This window comes from Rhinatrema bivittatum, chromosome 11 (assembly GCF_901001135.1).
Source record: "Rhinatrema bivittatum chromosome 11, aRhiBiv1.1, whole genome shotgun sequence".
In the NCBI taxonomy this organism is placed as follows: Eukaryota; Metazoa; Chordata; class Amphibia; order Gymnophiona; family Rhinatrematidae; genus Rhinatrema; species Rhinatrema bivittatum.
Genome location: NC_042625.1, coordinates 17,788,325 through 17,803,417, shown reverse-complemented (window position 1 = coordinate 17,803,417; position 15,093 = coordinate 17,788,325). Strand labels below are relative to the sequence as shown.

Genomic DNA, 15,093 nt, shown 5'->3' with positions numbered 1-15,093 from the left:
ACTGCTGCTTTTATAAATGGTCTGGAAAAGAGAACGATGAGTGAGGTGATCAGATTTGCATATGACAAAATTATTTCTGGTTGTTGAATCACAAACAGATTGTAAGAAATTACAGGAGAACCTTGTGAGACTGGAAATCTCGGCATCCAAATGGTAGAAGAAATTTAATGTGGACAAGCGCTAAGTGATACATATAAGGAAAAATAACCTACACTGTAATTACACGTTAGGTTCCATATTAGGAGTTACCATTGAGAAAAACGATCTAGGAGTTATTGTGGACATACATTGAAATCCTCAGCTCAGTGTGTGGCAGCAATTAAAAGAGCAAACAGAATGTTAGGAATTATTAAGAAAGGAATGGAGAATAAAATGGAGAATGTCTTTTAACCATGCCTCTGTATCACTCCATGGTGATATACAGTAGTTGAACAGGAAAAGGTACAGAGAAAGGTGACTACAATGATAAGGGCGATGAAACAGTTCCCCTATGAAGAAAGGCTAAAGAGGTTAGAGCTGCTCAGCTTGGAAAAGAGATGGCCGAGAGGATATGATTATAGGACTATAAAATCATGAGTGGGATAGAATGGGTAAATGTGAATCTGTTATTTACTCTTTCAAAAAATACAAAGACTAGGGTATACTCCATGAAGTTAATAAATAGCACATTTAAAAACAAATTGAAGAAAATTCTTTTTCACGCAACACAAAATTAAGGTCTGGAATTCATTGCTGGAAGATGTGGTAAAGGCAGTATAGCTGGGGTTTTTTTTTTAAATTTTATTTTTATTGAAGTTTCATCAATATACATTGAATACAATGTTTAAGAAAAAAGAAATTATATCATCATCATCATCATTCTTTAACAGTGGAAACATTTTCTTCTATATATTATAGGAACACTGGGAGAACCAAATATTTAAGCGGTATTCAAAGAAAATACATAATCCTCATACATTATTCGCTGAAACTGTGTTGTGAACCTGCTTATTAATTTGTCCAACCCTCTTAGCAGATTAGGAGTGGGAGTCCAAGTATAAACGTAATTGTGCTGGCTCAGCAAAAATATATCTATTATGCTGGGTTTTAAAAAAGGTTTGGACAAGTCTCTGGAGGAGAAGTCCATAAATGTTATTAACCAGGTAGACTTGGGAAAAGCCATTACTTATCACTGAGCATTAGCAGCATTTACCTACTGTTTGGGATCCTGTCGGGTACTTGTGACTTGGATTGGCCACTGCTGGAAACAGGATACTGGGTAGGGATGTGCAGAGGGACTGCATACGTTACATTCGATATTCGTATTTGTCGGGGAGCAGATACACTGCATTCGGCAAGGGGGGCCCCGATCCGTTCATGCGTTCCATTCTTATTTGTTTCCTGGCTAAAATTTAATTAACTACAACCCCCCCCCCCCCCCCCCCAAGACTTGCCAAAACTCTCTGGTGGTCTAGCGGGGGTCCGGGAGCCATCTACTGCACTCACGCTGTCAGCTGCCAGTATTCAAAATGGTGCCGATAGCCTTTGCCCTTACTATGTCACAGGGGCTACCGGTGCCATTGGTCGGCCCCTGTCACATGGTAGGAGCAATGGATGGCCGGCACCATCTTGTGCTCCTACCATGTGACGGGGGCTGACCAATGGCACCGGTAGCCCCTGTGACATAGTAAGTGCAAAGGCTATCGGCGCCATTTTGATTACTGGCAGCCGACGGCCCGAGTGCAGGAGATCGCTCCCGGAACCCTGCTGGACCACCAGGGACTTTTGGCAAGTCTTGGAGGACCCTCCTCAAGACTTGCCAAAAGTCCCTGGTAGTTGGTTTAAAAGAGGTTTGGATGAGTTCTTAGAGGAAAAATCAATAAACTGCTAATAATTAATAAGCAATAGTAGCTTGAAATCTATTTAATGTTTAGGTATTTGCCAGGTTCTTATGGCCTGGATTGGCCACTGTTGGACACAGGATCCTGGGCTTAATGGACCCTTGGTCTGACCCAGAATAGCATATCTTATGTCCTTGTGTACAGAGACATACCAGCCCCAGAGAGAAGGCAGGCACACAGAGAGAGACAGAGACACAGCGCACTCAGACAAACAGAGTCAGATATACTGCACCCTGGCCACAAAGACATGGGCAGGCAGACCACATATACAGACCAAAGCACAGCAGACCCACCCCATCACAACCACACACACAACCATACTCCACAGGGTAAGGGCTGGAGCTCGGAAAGCAAAACTTTACCTGACCCTGCCAAACCTTTTTTTCTGTTTTCACTCATTTTTCTTCTTTTTGTATTTTTCTTAGTTTGCTCATTTTTTATTTCCTCATGCTTAGATTTGCTTATTTAACTTTTGTATACTTTTTGCCTTTATTTTTCCTTCCTCCTCTCTTCCCTTTCTCCCCTCCACTTCCTCATTCTCTCTGGCCTCTTTGCCTAGTCCCCTCCCTATTCCACCACTCCTTTTCCCTCAGTGGGCAACAGCTGTGATCTCTCTCTCTCTCTCTGGGTAGGGACAGCAGCAACAGGAACTCCTCTTGGGCTGAGGCCTGAGGCTGGCAGCTCTTCCTGGGTTGTGGAACACAGCAGTGGCTGTTCCCGTGGCGACTTCTTCTACAGCTCCTCTCCCTGGCCCACCAAAGGAGCAACTCCCTCCCCTCCTGAGCTTGTAGTGCTTTCACTACACTGAGACTTGACAGTATAGACATTTTTTTTTCTTCTCTGATTGGGCAGCCAGTGTGCCCTCCTTCAGGATTGTTTAAGCTTCCCTCAGGTGGGCCTACTCCCCAGTTTGCTCACTCCTGTTATAGAGACATGGCTGCAGATTTTTTGAATAGCAATAAGTAAGTCTGACCCTTGTGGCTATAGTCAGAGAGGTTCCTGAAAATCAGGAAGCACCGGAAAAGAGAGTGTTGAAAAAGTAAAATAGCATTTAGTTATTGTAGGTAAGCACACAAGTATTGGTTTAACACAATCTCCATGATACCAGTCCAGTTTTCACTGTGAGGACATTTCTCTATTTCCAGTACTTTTCATGCCAGTTGATACATTTTAAGACTGAGAATACATTGTCAAGCTGGGTAAAAATGCTTGGATAAAAGGATGGCTCTCACATTGCAATTAGCTAAAAAGTCCACTAGGTGTCATTGTTCTTTGCATGCGATCTCAACTGAGTCTGTATGGAAATGTAATGAAAATACATCCATTTAAGCTTTATTAATGCTTGTTGCATTGCTACCGCCTTGAACTTGGCTTAGAATGGGATTATAAACTTTTTAAATTAATTAATTAAATATAATATATTTAGGGCATCCAGCAGTTCATTCCTTGCACTTTTAATAAATACAACACTGAATACCAACGCCATGAAGCACCTCCTTAAGCTCAATCAATTAGTGTCAATTACAGTGCGAAAGGTTATAACCAGGATATTTCAGTACTAATAGGATGTCTAGCAGTACAATTCAAAGTCTATTTCTATTCCTAGGCCATTTCAAAAGGACTTATTTGCATAGGGGTAGATTTTAAAATGTGTATGCGCACGCCCATGCGCGTGTGGCTTCTGCCGCACTCACATGGACATGGATATTTTATAACATGCGTGCGCTTCCCTGGGACAGCAGCTAATGGCACTGTCCTGAGCCACCACCCTCCCCTGGGCCCCCCTACCCAGCCCCCCCCCACTCGCCCCTATGGAGAAGTCCGGCACTTTGGTGCATAATGGGGATTATGCATTTGGCCGGGCCCTTCTGAAAATGTGAGCGGCTTGCGTGTGGCCCTTATGAAATTGAGCCGATAATGCTTTGTTCACTGCTGCACATGGAAGACCCCCAAAGGTAGGCAGAGCTCCAGAGTCTCAATGCATAGACGTGGCAATGGTGCAGGGGGTTTTAGGTTTGCTAGGAACATTCTGGGGAATGGGGAGTCTATTCCAACAGGATGGGCTCTAGAGTGGTACCAAGCTGCTTGTGCTAGCTTTTAAAAAAGAGAGAGAGCAACTTTTAAACTAGATCATGGGGGAAAGCTGATAGCAGCGCATGATTTGGAAGGAGGTATTTTCGAAGGATACTGGCAAACCAAGTAAGTTAGAATGTACCAATAGAGAGGTGGCTGTAAAAGCTAAAAAAAACCCCCAGATATATTTAAATATAGAGCACTTTGATAAAAATGACACAGAACTGCCTGTATCATCTGATAATAAGCAGGTTGTGGATACATATAAAAAGAGAAATACTATTTAAAAGTACTTTAAAATGTCTGTAGGCAAATGCCAGAAATCTGAAAAATAAGACTGGAGAATTAGAATGATTGGTGCTAAAGGAAGATGTATTCATAATAAGCATCTTAGAGTCCTGGTGGAAGGAGGATAACCAATGGGACACTTGGTACAAGGGTACAAATTATATTAGCATGAGAGGGCAGATAAAATTGGTGGAAGAGTGGCACTATATGTTAAGGATGGCATAGAGCAGGATAAAAGATTCACAGGAGACAAACTGCACTCTGGAATCCTTATAGACAGAAATTCTAAGGGTAAAAGGGAAGAGTATAGTAGTGGGGATTTATACCACCTTCCTGGCCAGGATGAGGAATCAGACTGCAAAATTGGTAACAGAGATTAGACTGGCTAGTAAAATAGACACCTAATAATGGGAGACTTCAATTTACCACATATTGATTAGGTAAATGTCACATCAGCACATGCAAGGGATATAGAGTTCCTAGATGCCAACAATAACTGCTTCATGCAGCTGCTGGACATGAAAGAGATGAGAAGGGGAGGGGGGGAACTATATTAGATCTAGCTCTCAGTGGAATGCAGGATCTGGTGAGATAAAGGTGGTAGATTTGCTAGGCAACAGTGTCATAATGTGCTAAATTTGACATAATCACCAGAGGGTGCATACTAAGGAAAACTGCAATAGCATTTAACTATAAAAAGGGAACTATGATAAAATGAAGACAGATTTTAGAAGAAACCTGAAAAGATCAATCCAGAAGGTTAAAAACTTGCAGGAGGTATGAATAGTGTTTAAAATTACCATCCTTGAGGCCCAGACAAAATGTATTCCATGCATTGAAAAAGGTCAAAGAAAAACCAAATGACTGACATGATTTAATAGTGATGTGAAAGAGGCAATTAAAGCCAAAAAGGCATCATTCAAAAAATGGAAAGCAGACCCACATAAGGAAAATAAGGAGCATGGCAAGAACATAAGAGCATAAGAAATTACTACACTGCGTCAAAAGTGGCCAATCCAGGCTACAAGTACCCAGCAAGTCCCCAAAAACTAAGTACATCCCATGCTACTGATGCTAGTAATAGCAGTGGCTATTTTCTAAGTCAACAATTAATAGCAGGTAATGGACTTCTCCTCCAAGAACTTATCCAAATATTTTTTAAACCCAGCTACACTAACCACATCCCCTGGCAACAAATTCCAGAGTTTAATTGTGCATTGAGTGAAAAAGAACTTTCTCCGGTTAGTTTTAAATGTGCTACATGCTAACTTCATGGAGTGCCCCCAGTCCTTCTATTATCCGAAAGAGTAAATAACCGAGTCACATCTACCCGTTCTAGACCTCTCATGATTTTAAACACCTCTATCATATCCCCCCTCAACAGTCTCTTCTCCAAGCTGAACAGCCCTAACCTATTCAGCCTTTCCTCATAGGGGAGCTGTTTCAACCCCTTTATCATTTTGATCACCCTTCTCTGTACCTTCTCCATCGCAATTATATCTTTTTTGAGATGCGGTGACCAGAATTGTACACAGTATTCAAGGTGCGGTCTCACCATGGAGCGATACAGAGGCATTATGACATTTTCCGTTTTATTCACCATTCCCTTTCTAATAATTCCTAACATTCTGTTTGATTTTTTGACTGCTGCAGCACACTGAAGCAATGATTTTCCTGATTGTAAACAGAGTAGTGCAAGTTAGATGCAAAAAAAAGTATTTAAGCAGGCTAAGCTTGCCAAAAGTTAAAAACCAAGGAATAAATACTTTTTCCAATACATTCAAATCAAATGCCTGTGAGGAAGTCATTTGGGCTGCTGGATGATTGAAAGGTAAAAGGGGTGGTCGGGGGGGGGGGGGGGACAAGGAAATAGCAGAAAGTAAATTTATTCTTTGCCTCTGTTTTTACAGAGGAGGATGTTGAGGTCATACCCAGAAACAATTTTCATGGTGGTGACTCTGAGCAATTAGATGTAATCACTGTGAAACTGAGGACATAACTCAGATTGATAGACTAAAGTATAAAAAATCACTGAGACTGGATGGTATTCTGAAGGAATTGAAAAGTGAAATTGCAGACTTATTTCTGATGATTTGCAACCTATCATTTAAAACAGATGTGCATTCGGATAATCTGAATTTGAAAAACAATATGAAGAGGGCAAATTTGTTTCTTTTGTGGGGCCCAAAAACAAAATGAGGGGCCCCTGAATTAAATGAATCCTATTTGATTCCTCTGTTAAAAAAAAAAATCTCCCATCAGGCCTAGGTCTGAGGTCGGGTCCTCGTGAAGGGAATGGACTGAGGGCCAAAGCAGGGTCAGAGGCCTACAACAGAGTGCAACCTGATGCCTCAGCCTAGGCCTAGGCCTGATCCCGGGGCCAACATAGGGGCTGTGGTCTATGCCCAAGACAACACTGGGGTTGCGGCCTAGATCTGGGCTCAATACCAGGATCTTGGCCGAGACCCAAGAAAAGGCCTAGGGCCCCCCCAAAATTTTGCAGGGGTCAGGAAATTTCCTGACCTCCACTGTCCTGATCCGTTGAGAATCCAACACAGCAGCCAGGCCCAGGCCAGAGACTAGATCTTGATGTCTGTGCCTCAGCCTAGACCAAAGACCAAGCCCATGCCCAATACCGGGGGCTGACAAAAAGGCCAGGTTCTGATGCCTGGGCCTTGGCCTTGGCCTAGGCCAGAACCCAGACTCAGGCTCGACACCAGAACCCGGCCCGAAAGCAGAGTCCCAATGCCTTGGCCTGTGCATAGGCCAGATCCCAAGCCTGCGCCAAACACTGCCCAGGTCAGAGCCTGGGGCCAAGCCAAGGCCCAGAAGCTGGGTCCCAATGACTGGGCCTTGGCCAAGTCCCAGGCCTCATAGTTCTTCTTTCATCAAATGACACCATCGCTGAGGATGCACTGGAGTAAATTAACTCTGGCGCATCCTCCTGAGCAGAAGGCACCATTTTGCTAATCAACAAACTGAAGAAAGAAGAATGAAAAACTAAGACTCCTACAAGGACTAGGCTCTGGCCTAGGCTGTGGCCCATGTGTTGGGACTCGGCCTCTGGGCCAGGTGTAGCCCGAGACCAAGGTATCAGGATTCAGCCTCTTGACTGGGCCTGGGCTTTGGCCTAGGCCGAGGCCCAAGCATCAGGACCCAGCCTTCGAACCGGGCTCGGCGTTGGTCCTGGGTCCAGGCTTGTGTCTAGGCCTTGCCAGCAGATCACCCCCAGACTGGATAACTCATTTCTGGGGAGGATCCTAACTCTGGGATGGGAGGGATACATGGTGGGGATAGCAGGACTCAGAAGACCCCATTTCTTTTTTTTTTTTCATTTTTGTTTATATTTATTTATATTTAAATATTTATATTTATATTTATATATATTTATATTTAAAAGAAAACAAAAATGAAAAAATGAAAAGAAAACAAAAATGAAAAAATGAAAAAAAAAAAAGAAATGGGGTCTTCTGAGTCCTGCTATCCCCACCATGTATCCCTCCCATCCCAGAGTTAGGATCCTCCCCAGAAATGAGTTATCCAGTCTGGGGGTGATCTGCTGGCAAGGCCTAGACACAAGCCTGGACCCAGGACCAACGCCGAGCCCGGTTCGAAGGCTGGGTCCTGATGCTTGGGCCTCGGCCTAGGCCAAAGGCCCAATATATATATATATATATATATATATATATATATATATATATAAAAAACCATATATATATATATATATATATATATATATATATATATATATATATACATGGTGGGGATAGCAGGACTCAGAAGACCCCATTTCTTTTTTTTTTTTCATTTTTGTTTTCTTTTAAATATATATATATATATATATATATATATATATTTAAAAGAAAACAAAAATGAAAAAAAAAAAAGAAATGGGGTCTTCTGAGTCCTGCTATCCCCACCATGTATATATATATATATATATATATATATATGGTTTTTTTTAAACCAAAGAAACAGAAATAAACTTTTAACAAATACAAATTCATGGGAACCCCCCACCAAAAATGAACTGAAAAATGAAACCAATTTTTCACCCCTTACACACCCCTACTGGATGGTGGCCAATGAAATGCAAATTTCAGGGGTGATCCAAGAAACTATAGACCAGTGAGCCGGATATTGGTGCCAGGCAAGATGATCAAAGCTATTCTTAACATTACTGACCACATAAATAGGCATGGTTTAATGGGGAGAGTCAACATGAGTTTTTCAAAGGCAAGTCTTGCCTTCCCAATTTATTTATTTATTTATTTATTTTATTTAACACTTTTTTATACCGACCTTCATAGTAATAACCATATCGGATCGGTTTACATAAAACAAGGGTATAACTGAAGCAATAAATAAAAGTAATTAACAAGAGAGGTGAATAAGGCAAAGTTACATTTAACAAGGAGTAAAAACTTGGGAAGCTTAAAAGCTGGAAGAAAGGTAAAGGCAGAAAGAATTAAAACATAATACAAAAAGGAATTTGGGTTAGAGCAAAAAGATGCTTTAACCAGAGAGTGCCATTTACTATATTTGTTTGAAGGTGTACAAACAAAGGTAAACAGATTGATAGTGTATTTGGATTTTCAGAAGGCATTTGATAAAACCCCTCATGAGAGACTCCTCAGAAAATTGGGATTGGAGGCAGTGTCCTATTGTGGATTGGTAAATGGATAAAAGACAGGAAACAGAGCATAGGACTAATGGTCAGTTTTCCAAATAGAGAGAGGTCATTAGTGGAGTGTCCTAGGGATCTGTATTGGGACCTATGCTATTTAGCATATTTATAATGGATCTGGAGAAAGGGACGACGAATGAGGTGACCAAATTTGCAGATGACACAAAATTGTTTTTGAGTCTTTTAAAGGGCAAAGGATTGTGAAGAACTGCAGAAGACCTCATGAGACTAGAAGCCTGGGCTTCTAAATGGCAGATGCAATTTAACATGGACCAGTGCAAAGTAAGGCATTTAGAGAAAAATTATCCCAACTACAAGTACACAATGCTAGGTTCTGTGTTAGGAATCACCATCCAGGAAAAGGACCTCAGAGTCCTAGTGCACAATACCTTGAAATCTTCGTCTCAGTGTGCGGGGGCAATCAAAAAGGCAAATGGAATGTTAGGAATGATTTGGAAATGAATAGAGAACTAAACTCAGGATATCACAATGCCTTTGTCTAGATCCATAGTGCAGTGTGCAGTTCTACATATAGCCAGATAACTTTAAGCAAGTTATATTCTGCAGGATGTTTATCCCACTGAATATCCAGGTCAAATAACTTGTTCGATCACCGGTTTACTAAATATGGACCTCGTTGCATGGAGCTCAGGATGTTAGAATGGAAATGAAAAAGCCCAAACAGATTACTAAACATTTATGGACATGCTCCTTGGGATGATGTCAAGCAGAATTCCAGAGCTAATGGCGGTCTTTGCAGAGAGATTAGGATTAATCATTTTTCTTTTCCTGATTGTGAACAGAGTAGTGAGGATTAAATTGATGGAAACAATACAACCATGTAGAGTTCTGCTGTTAAAATGCTTTGTTTATGTTAATAGGCTTTGGCAGGGATGAGGCGCTGATGGAGGCGAGGAGAGTTTTGCTGTGGAGAAAGAGCCAAAATCAGCCTCTGAGATGCCAGTCGCTGATGCCTCCATATTGTACATTAATTTGCTGTGGCACAGATAAGATACAGGCAGATGAATCTGGCATTCCAGCACGTGTGATAAAATAAAAATATTAACAAAAGCACAATTCTGCTACAGATACTGTAATCCTACATATGCAGCATTGCAGAACATATATGGCTGTTCCCCCTCTTTCCTAGCTTTGCCATATCACTGATGCACTGGTGGTAGAGTTGCCACCTGGCTGCAGATTTTTTCTCAAAAATGATCTGATTGGATTTTGCCCCCTTGTGTGCATGGACTTGTAGTTGCACGTTTTCTATTGATTTCTGTAAGAAAAGCAGAAGTGCAAGTCCATGCAGTTAAACCAGGACTGGATCAGCCTGTCCTGAAAAAAAAATAAATAATGGAGCCACTGGAAAACCCTAATTAATAGATGCAGCCTCCTTTCGGTTCCAGAAGCAGTTCAAGGGTGCCTCCCTCGTTTGTGTTTCAAGTGTGCCTTTTATTCACATCGTTCCCCTCCATGATACTTACTTAGGACGAGCAGATCAAGTCTGGGAAGAGAGGACGTTCTAAGGGCTGTGGATGCATTGCTTGTGCACTTGAGATCTCAGGGCTGTCCCTTTTGTTTATGGGCAGGGTAAGGAGTGGACTGGAGAGTAAAAATATCACAGACTTGACATGGGTGTGCAGCCCAGAGGTGGTTGCACGTGCGAATGGACGCAAATGCCCACAAATTCCTGGAACATTTCCTTAATGAAAAACAACTATGTTGTTTCCTTGATGCAGCGGTTCCTTAATCAGCACTTAATAAGACAAGCTGCTCTCTTATGTGATCTAATTGCAGGCCTGATAGCAAGTAGGAAGGGAAAGAAGTTATATGACAATTAGCAGCAGCCGCTTTTAGTGCATTCCTTTCCATAAAGGTGAAGAAAGTGAGCTGCAGTTTTTAGAGAATATACATTTATACACCTAAATTATAAGGGAACACAAAAATAATGAATTTAAAGCAATGCAGCAGTTTATACACATCAACATGGATTGGTCATAAAATAGCAAAAGCCAAAAGGGAGTGCAAAGAAATCTTTTTTTGGAGCTGAATGACTAACCTTTCATAAAAACAGACCGCATTCAATGGCCCTGAAAAGTGAGAGAGAGTGCAGAGTTACCCCACAGTTAAGGAACATCCCAAGCATAGGCCTTCCTAAAAAGTCAGGATTTTAAGAAATATGTGAAAAGCTGACAAATGGATGTCACTTGGGGTCCACTCCTGAAAATGCTCCAGTTTTTGGGTACTTGGTGAGCCTTATTTGATTTAAAGAAGGGGAATCCATCAGTCCAAAAGAGATTCTCATCTAGATTATTGTAATGCCTTCTATGCAGGTTTGCCCAAGTATTTGCTATATTTTCTGCAGCTTATCCAAAATGCAACTGTAAGAACTATATTTGGCTTACAGAGAAGGGAAAGTTCACCACCATATTTGAAGGCACTACACTGGTTACTGGTTATTAAGTTTAATACACAAAGCCAAATATCAAGATATTTATTGCTTAAAAGATCTGACCGCAGCTGAACTTTGTGTTCTGCATCACAGAATTTACTAGAACAAAGGCGTTTTTTCTTTTTTTTAAGTCCTACCCTTTGGAATTCGTTACCTGCTGAAATACGTAATGAAGACTCTACTACCTGCAATTAGAAAGTAAAAATGTGGTTGTTTTTAGAAGCTTTTAATTAATGCCATCTGTTCTTACTATATGCATGCTAAGTATGTAAAGTATTATTGTAATAGTGATGAGGATGTTGTGATACTGTTTTATTTTATGTATTATTTATTATGTATGTAGTCTGTAATTCGCTTTGATTCCTTGAAAGAGGAATATAACTGAACTAGCATCTGTACCCGTTTCTACGCCCGAGTGGCGAGCCTTTTTATTGGCACATATGCTCTTGTATGGAAGCGTTAGCTGAAAAGGAAAAACTAAATTGTTTTCATCCAGGGCAAGGGACGTGGAGGCACATTTGCTAAAGCTAGGGCTGGCAAAGTTTATTTACCAAGCTGTCTCTCACACTCCCCCACACCCCCTCTCCTCTCTCACACACACATTCTCTCTCACCGGCATCCCCTCCCCTCATATAGGCTCCCTCTCTCTGAAACCCACACTCAAGCATCCCCCCACCCAACCTCTCTTACCTCCCATGCTCTCTCTCTCACACCCTCCCAAACCCCCTTTTACCAACCATGCTCTCTGTCACCCCCCCTCTCACACACACACACATTCTCTCTCACTGGCATCCCTCCCCCCATGCTCTCTCTCACACCCTCCTGCTCTCTCTCACCCTCCCCTCCCCGACACACATACTCTCTCACCGGCATGCTGCGAGACTTGAGCCGTTCGCGGCGAAGATGAAGGCCCGGCATGCCATTCGCGGTGAAGATGAAGGCCCGGCACGCCGTTCGTGGCCACGGGGGCCTTCCATTTTCACCTTGAGCAGAAAATAGCAGCTGAGACCTCGGCATGCCGCGAACGGAGTGAGTCCCGCAGCACACGTTCCATTTGTGGCGAAGATGAAGGCCCAGGCACGCCGATCGCGGCACACGGGGGCCTTCTCTTTTCGCCATGAACGGCGTGCCGGGCCTTCGTCTTCGCCGTGAATGGAGCATGTGCCGCGGGACAGGCTCCGTTCGTGGCATGCCAGGGTCTCCTCTGCTATTTTCTGCCTGTCCCGCGATGGCCGCTGTCCTTCTGGTTTTTAATAGTCTTCCGGCGAGGGAGGAAATAGGCGAGGTGAGGACGGAAATCTGCAGAAAGGAGGAATTCTGCACACAATCTGCATTTCACAGTAGTGCTGAATTCCCCCAGGAGTACCTCTTGTAGCTGGTGTTGTGATTTGGCTGCTGTACGGCATGTTTGAGCCTCCAAGGTGGCCAGGGAGCTGCCTGCGCCATCTGTCGGCGGGCTGGGGAGCATGCGCGAGCACTGAAGGACACACTACCAAGTCCGATATATTATAGCGCCTTCTATCGGCGGGCTGGGGAACATGTACGAGCACTGACGGACAAACTACCAATATATTATGGATGAATAAATAAAAATAGATTATGATGCTGAGCGCCAAAGGCGAGTTGATATATTAGGTTTTAAATGGCTACCAAGACAAGAGGATGATTTACCCTTAAGTAGGGATGTGCATTCTTTTTGAACGAATGCGCAATCCGCAACGTATAGGTCCCTATTCGTTGCATTCGTGAGGTTCCAAAACATATGGCAAACCCCCACGAATGCAACGTATCATTAATGAATAAAACCCCCAACCTCCTGACCCCCCCCCCAAGACTTGCCAAATGTCCCTGGTGGTCCAGCGGGGGTCCTGGAGCGATCTCCTGCACTCGGGTTGTAGGCTGCCGGTATTCAAAATGGCGCCGATAGCCTTTGCCCTTACTATGTCACAGGGGCTACCGGTGCCATTGGTCGGCCCCTGTCATATGGTAGGAGCAATGGATGGCCGGCGCCATCTTGTGCTCCTACCATGTGACAGGGGCTGACCAATGGCACCGGTAGCCCCTGTGACATAGTAAGGGCAAAAGCTATCGGCGACATTTTGAATACCGGCAGCCGACGGCCGGAGTGCAGGAGATCGCTCCAGGACCCCGCTGGACCACCAGGGACTTTTGGCAAGTCTTGGGGGGGTCAGGAGGGTGGGGGGTTGTAGTTAATTAAATTTAAAGGGTTGGGATGGGGTTTTTTTCAAATTTAATGGGAAACGAATATCATATGTAACTAATGGACGAATCGGGGTCCCCCGAAAACGGATGCAACGGATTTGGGTCCCGAAGAATATGAATACCGAATCGGACGAATCTGTCCCTGCTGCACATCCCTACCCTTAAGGGTAAAGATGGTACTTGTGCAGGTACCCAAGGTACCTTTTTCAACAGTAGTGTAATCCTGTCAAACGTCCTAGCACCCATTAGTAACCAGGCTGTAGCAATCTGGATTAACTGAAGACATCAAACATTGGTCTTTTTTTTTTTTTTTTCAAACAAGTTTATTTGGAAAGCCAATGAAACAGAATTGCAATAGTCAAGATGTGTAATTATAAATCCCTGAACAATAGTGGCTAAGCCAGAGATCTGCCAGAGATCTGAGGTGATAACGTTGGAGAATGAGATAAAATGCAGGCTTTACCATGGCTGAAATCTGGGCAGCAAACATGAGTCTAGTCTACCTCAATATCCAAGCTATGAACATGTTCACTGACAGTGAGAATAACCCTCTCCAAGACAACACTGGACTAGAAAAATCTGAAGTCTGTCTTGCCTATCCCAAGCACTTTAGTTTTAAACTTGTCTCACAACCAAGAGGAAATATTTTTAGGATAAGCATTAAGATTATCTATGTCCTGATCAAGATATTTCCCTAGAGTGACAAATAACTGTCCATTTGCATAACTGTAGTAGGTGGTTATACTTTAATTTTAGGCAATGGTGACATGTAAATGTTGTATAAGGTCAGAAAAGAGTACACATGAATTGCTCATTGGTACTGACTGTTTACACAGCTGGAAGGCTCTAAGCTGAACATTGCGTAAAATGTTGATTCTGACAGTCTCTCCAGAACAAGGCTATCTATACTGATTTAAACAGAAACAGTAAAAATGCAGTGTAGATAGGAGAACAGAAGATGTGTATTGTATATTACAATTTTCTGAATCTTTTTTTTTTAAAGTCCTGAATGCATCATGAAGCATTTCTGTTTTATGAACATTTCTGAGCTTTTATATTCCACTTTTTCAGGCATTTCAAAGTGGATTATATCCAGGTATTGGAGGTATTTCTTTTTGTCCCCAGAGAGTTTATAATCTAAGTTTGTACCTAAGGCACTGGAGGACGCAATGACCTGCCCAAGGTCACAAGAAGCAGCTGCGGGATTTGAACCCTGCCTTGTATCCTGCTGCTTTAACCACTAGGCTACTCCAACTCTTTTATGAAAACTATTTTTTGTTTCAAGAAGAGACTCTAAAAATAAGTTGTCCTCTGTGTATGTCTCGATTAGACTGTAAGTTCTCCAGAGCAGGTACTGTCTTACGTGCACGTGTACAATACTGTGTATGTCAAGCAGCGCTACAGAAGTGAAAAATAGTAAGCGTAGTAAAAGTATTGCACTAAGCAAGTCTGTGGTGAGTACACAAAATTACCACCAACATGCTCCC

The 15,093-nt window shown here is 42.6% G+C and overlaps 1 protein-coding gene across 1 annotated transcript in view; it reads left to right on the top strand.

Moving 5' to 3' along the window:
• Positions 1 to 15,093, top strand: part of MYO18B (myosin XVIIIB) — an 815,563-nt gene that overhangs the window by 547,150 nt on the left and 253,320 nt on the right. The window lies entirely within an intron of this gene.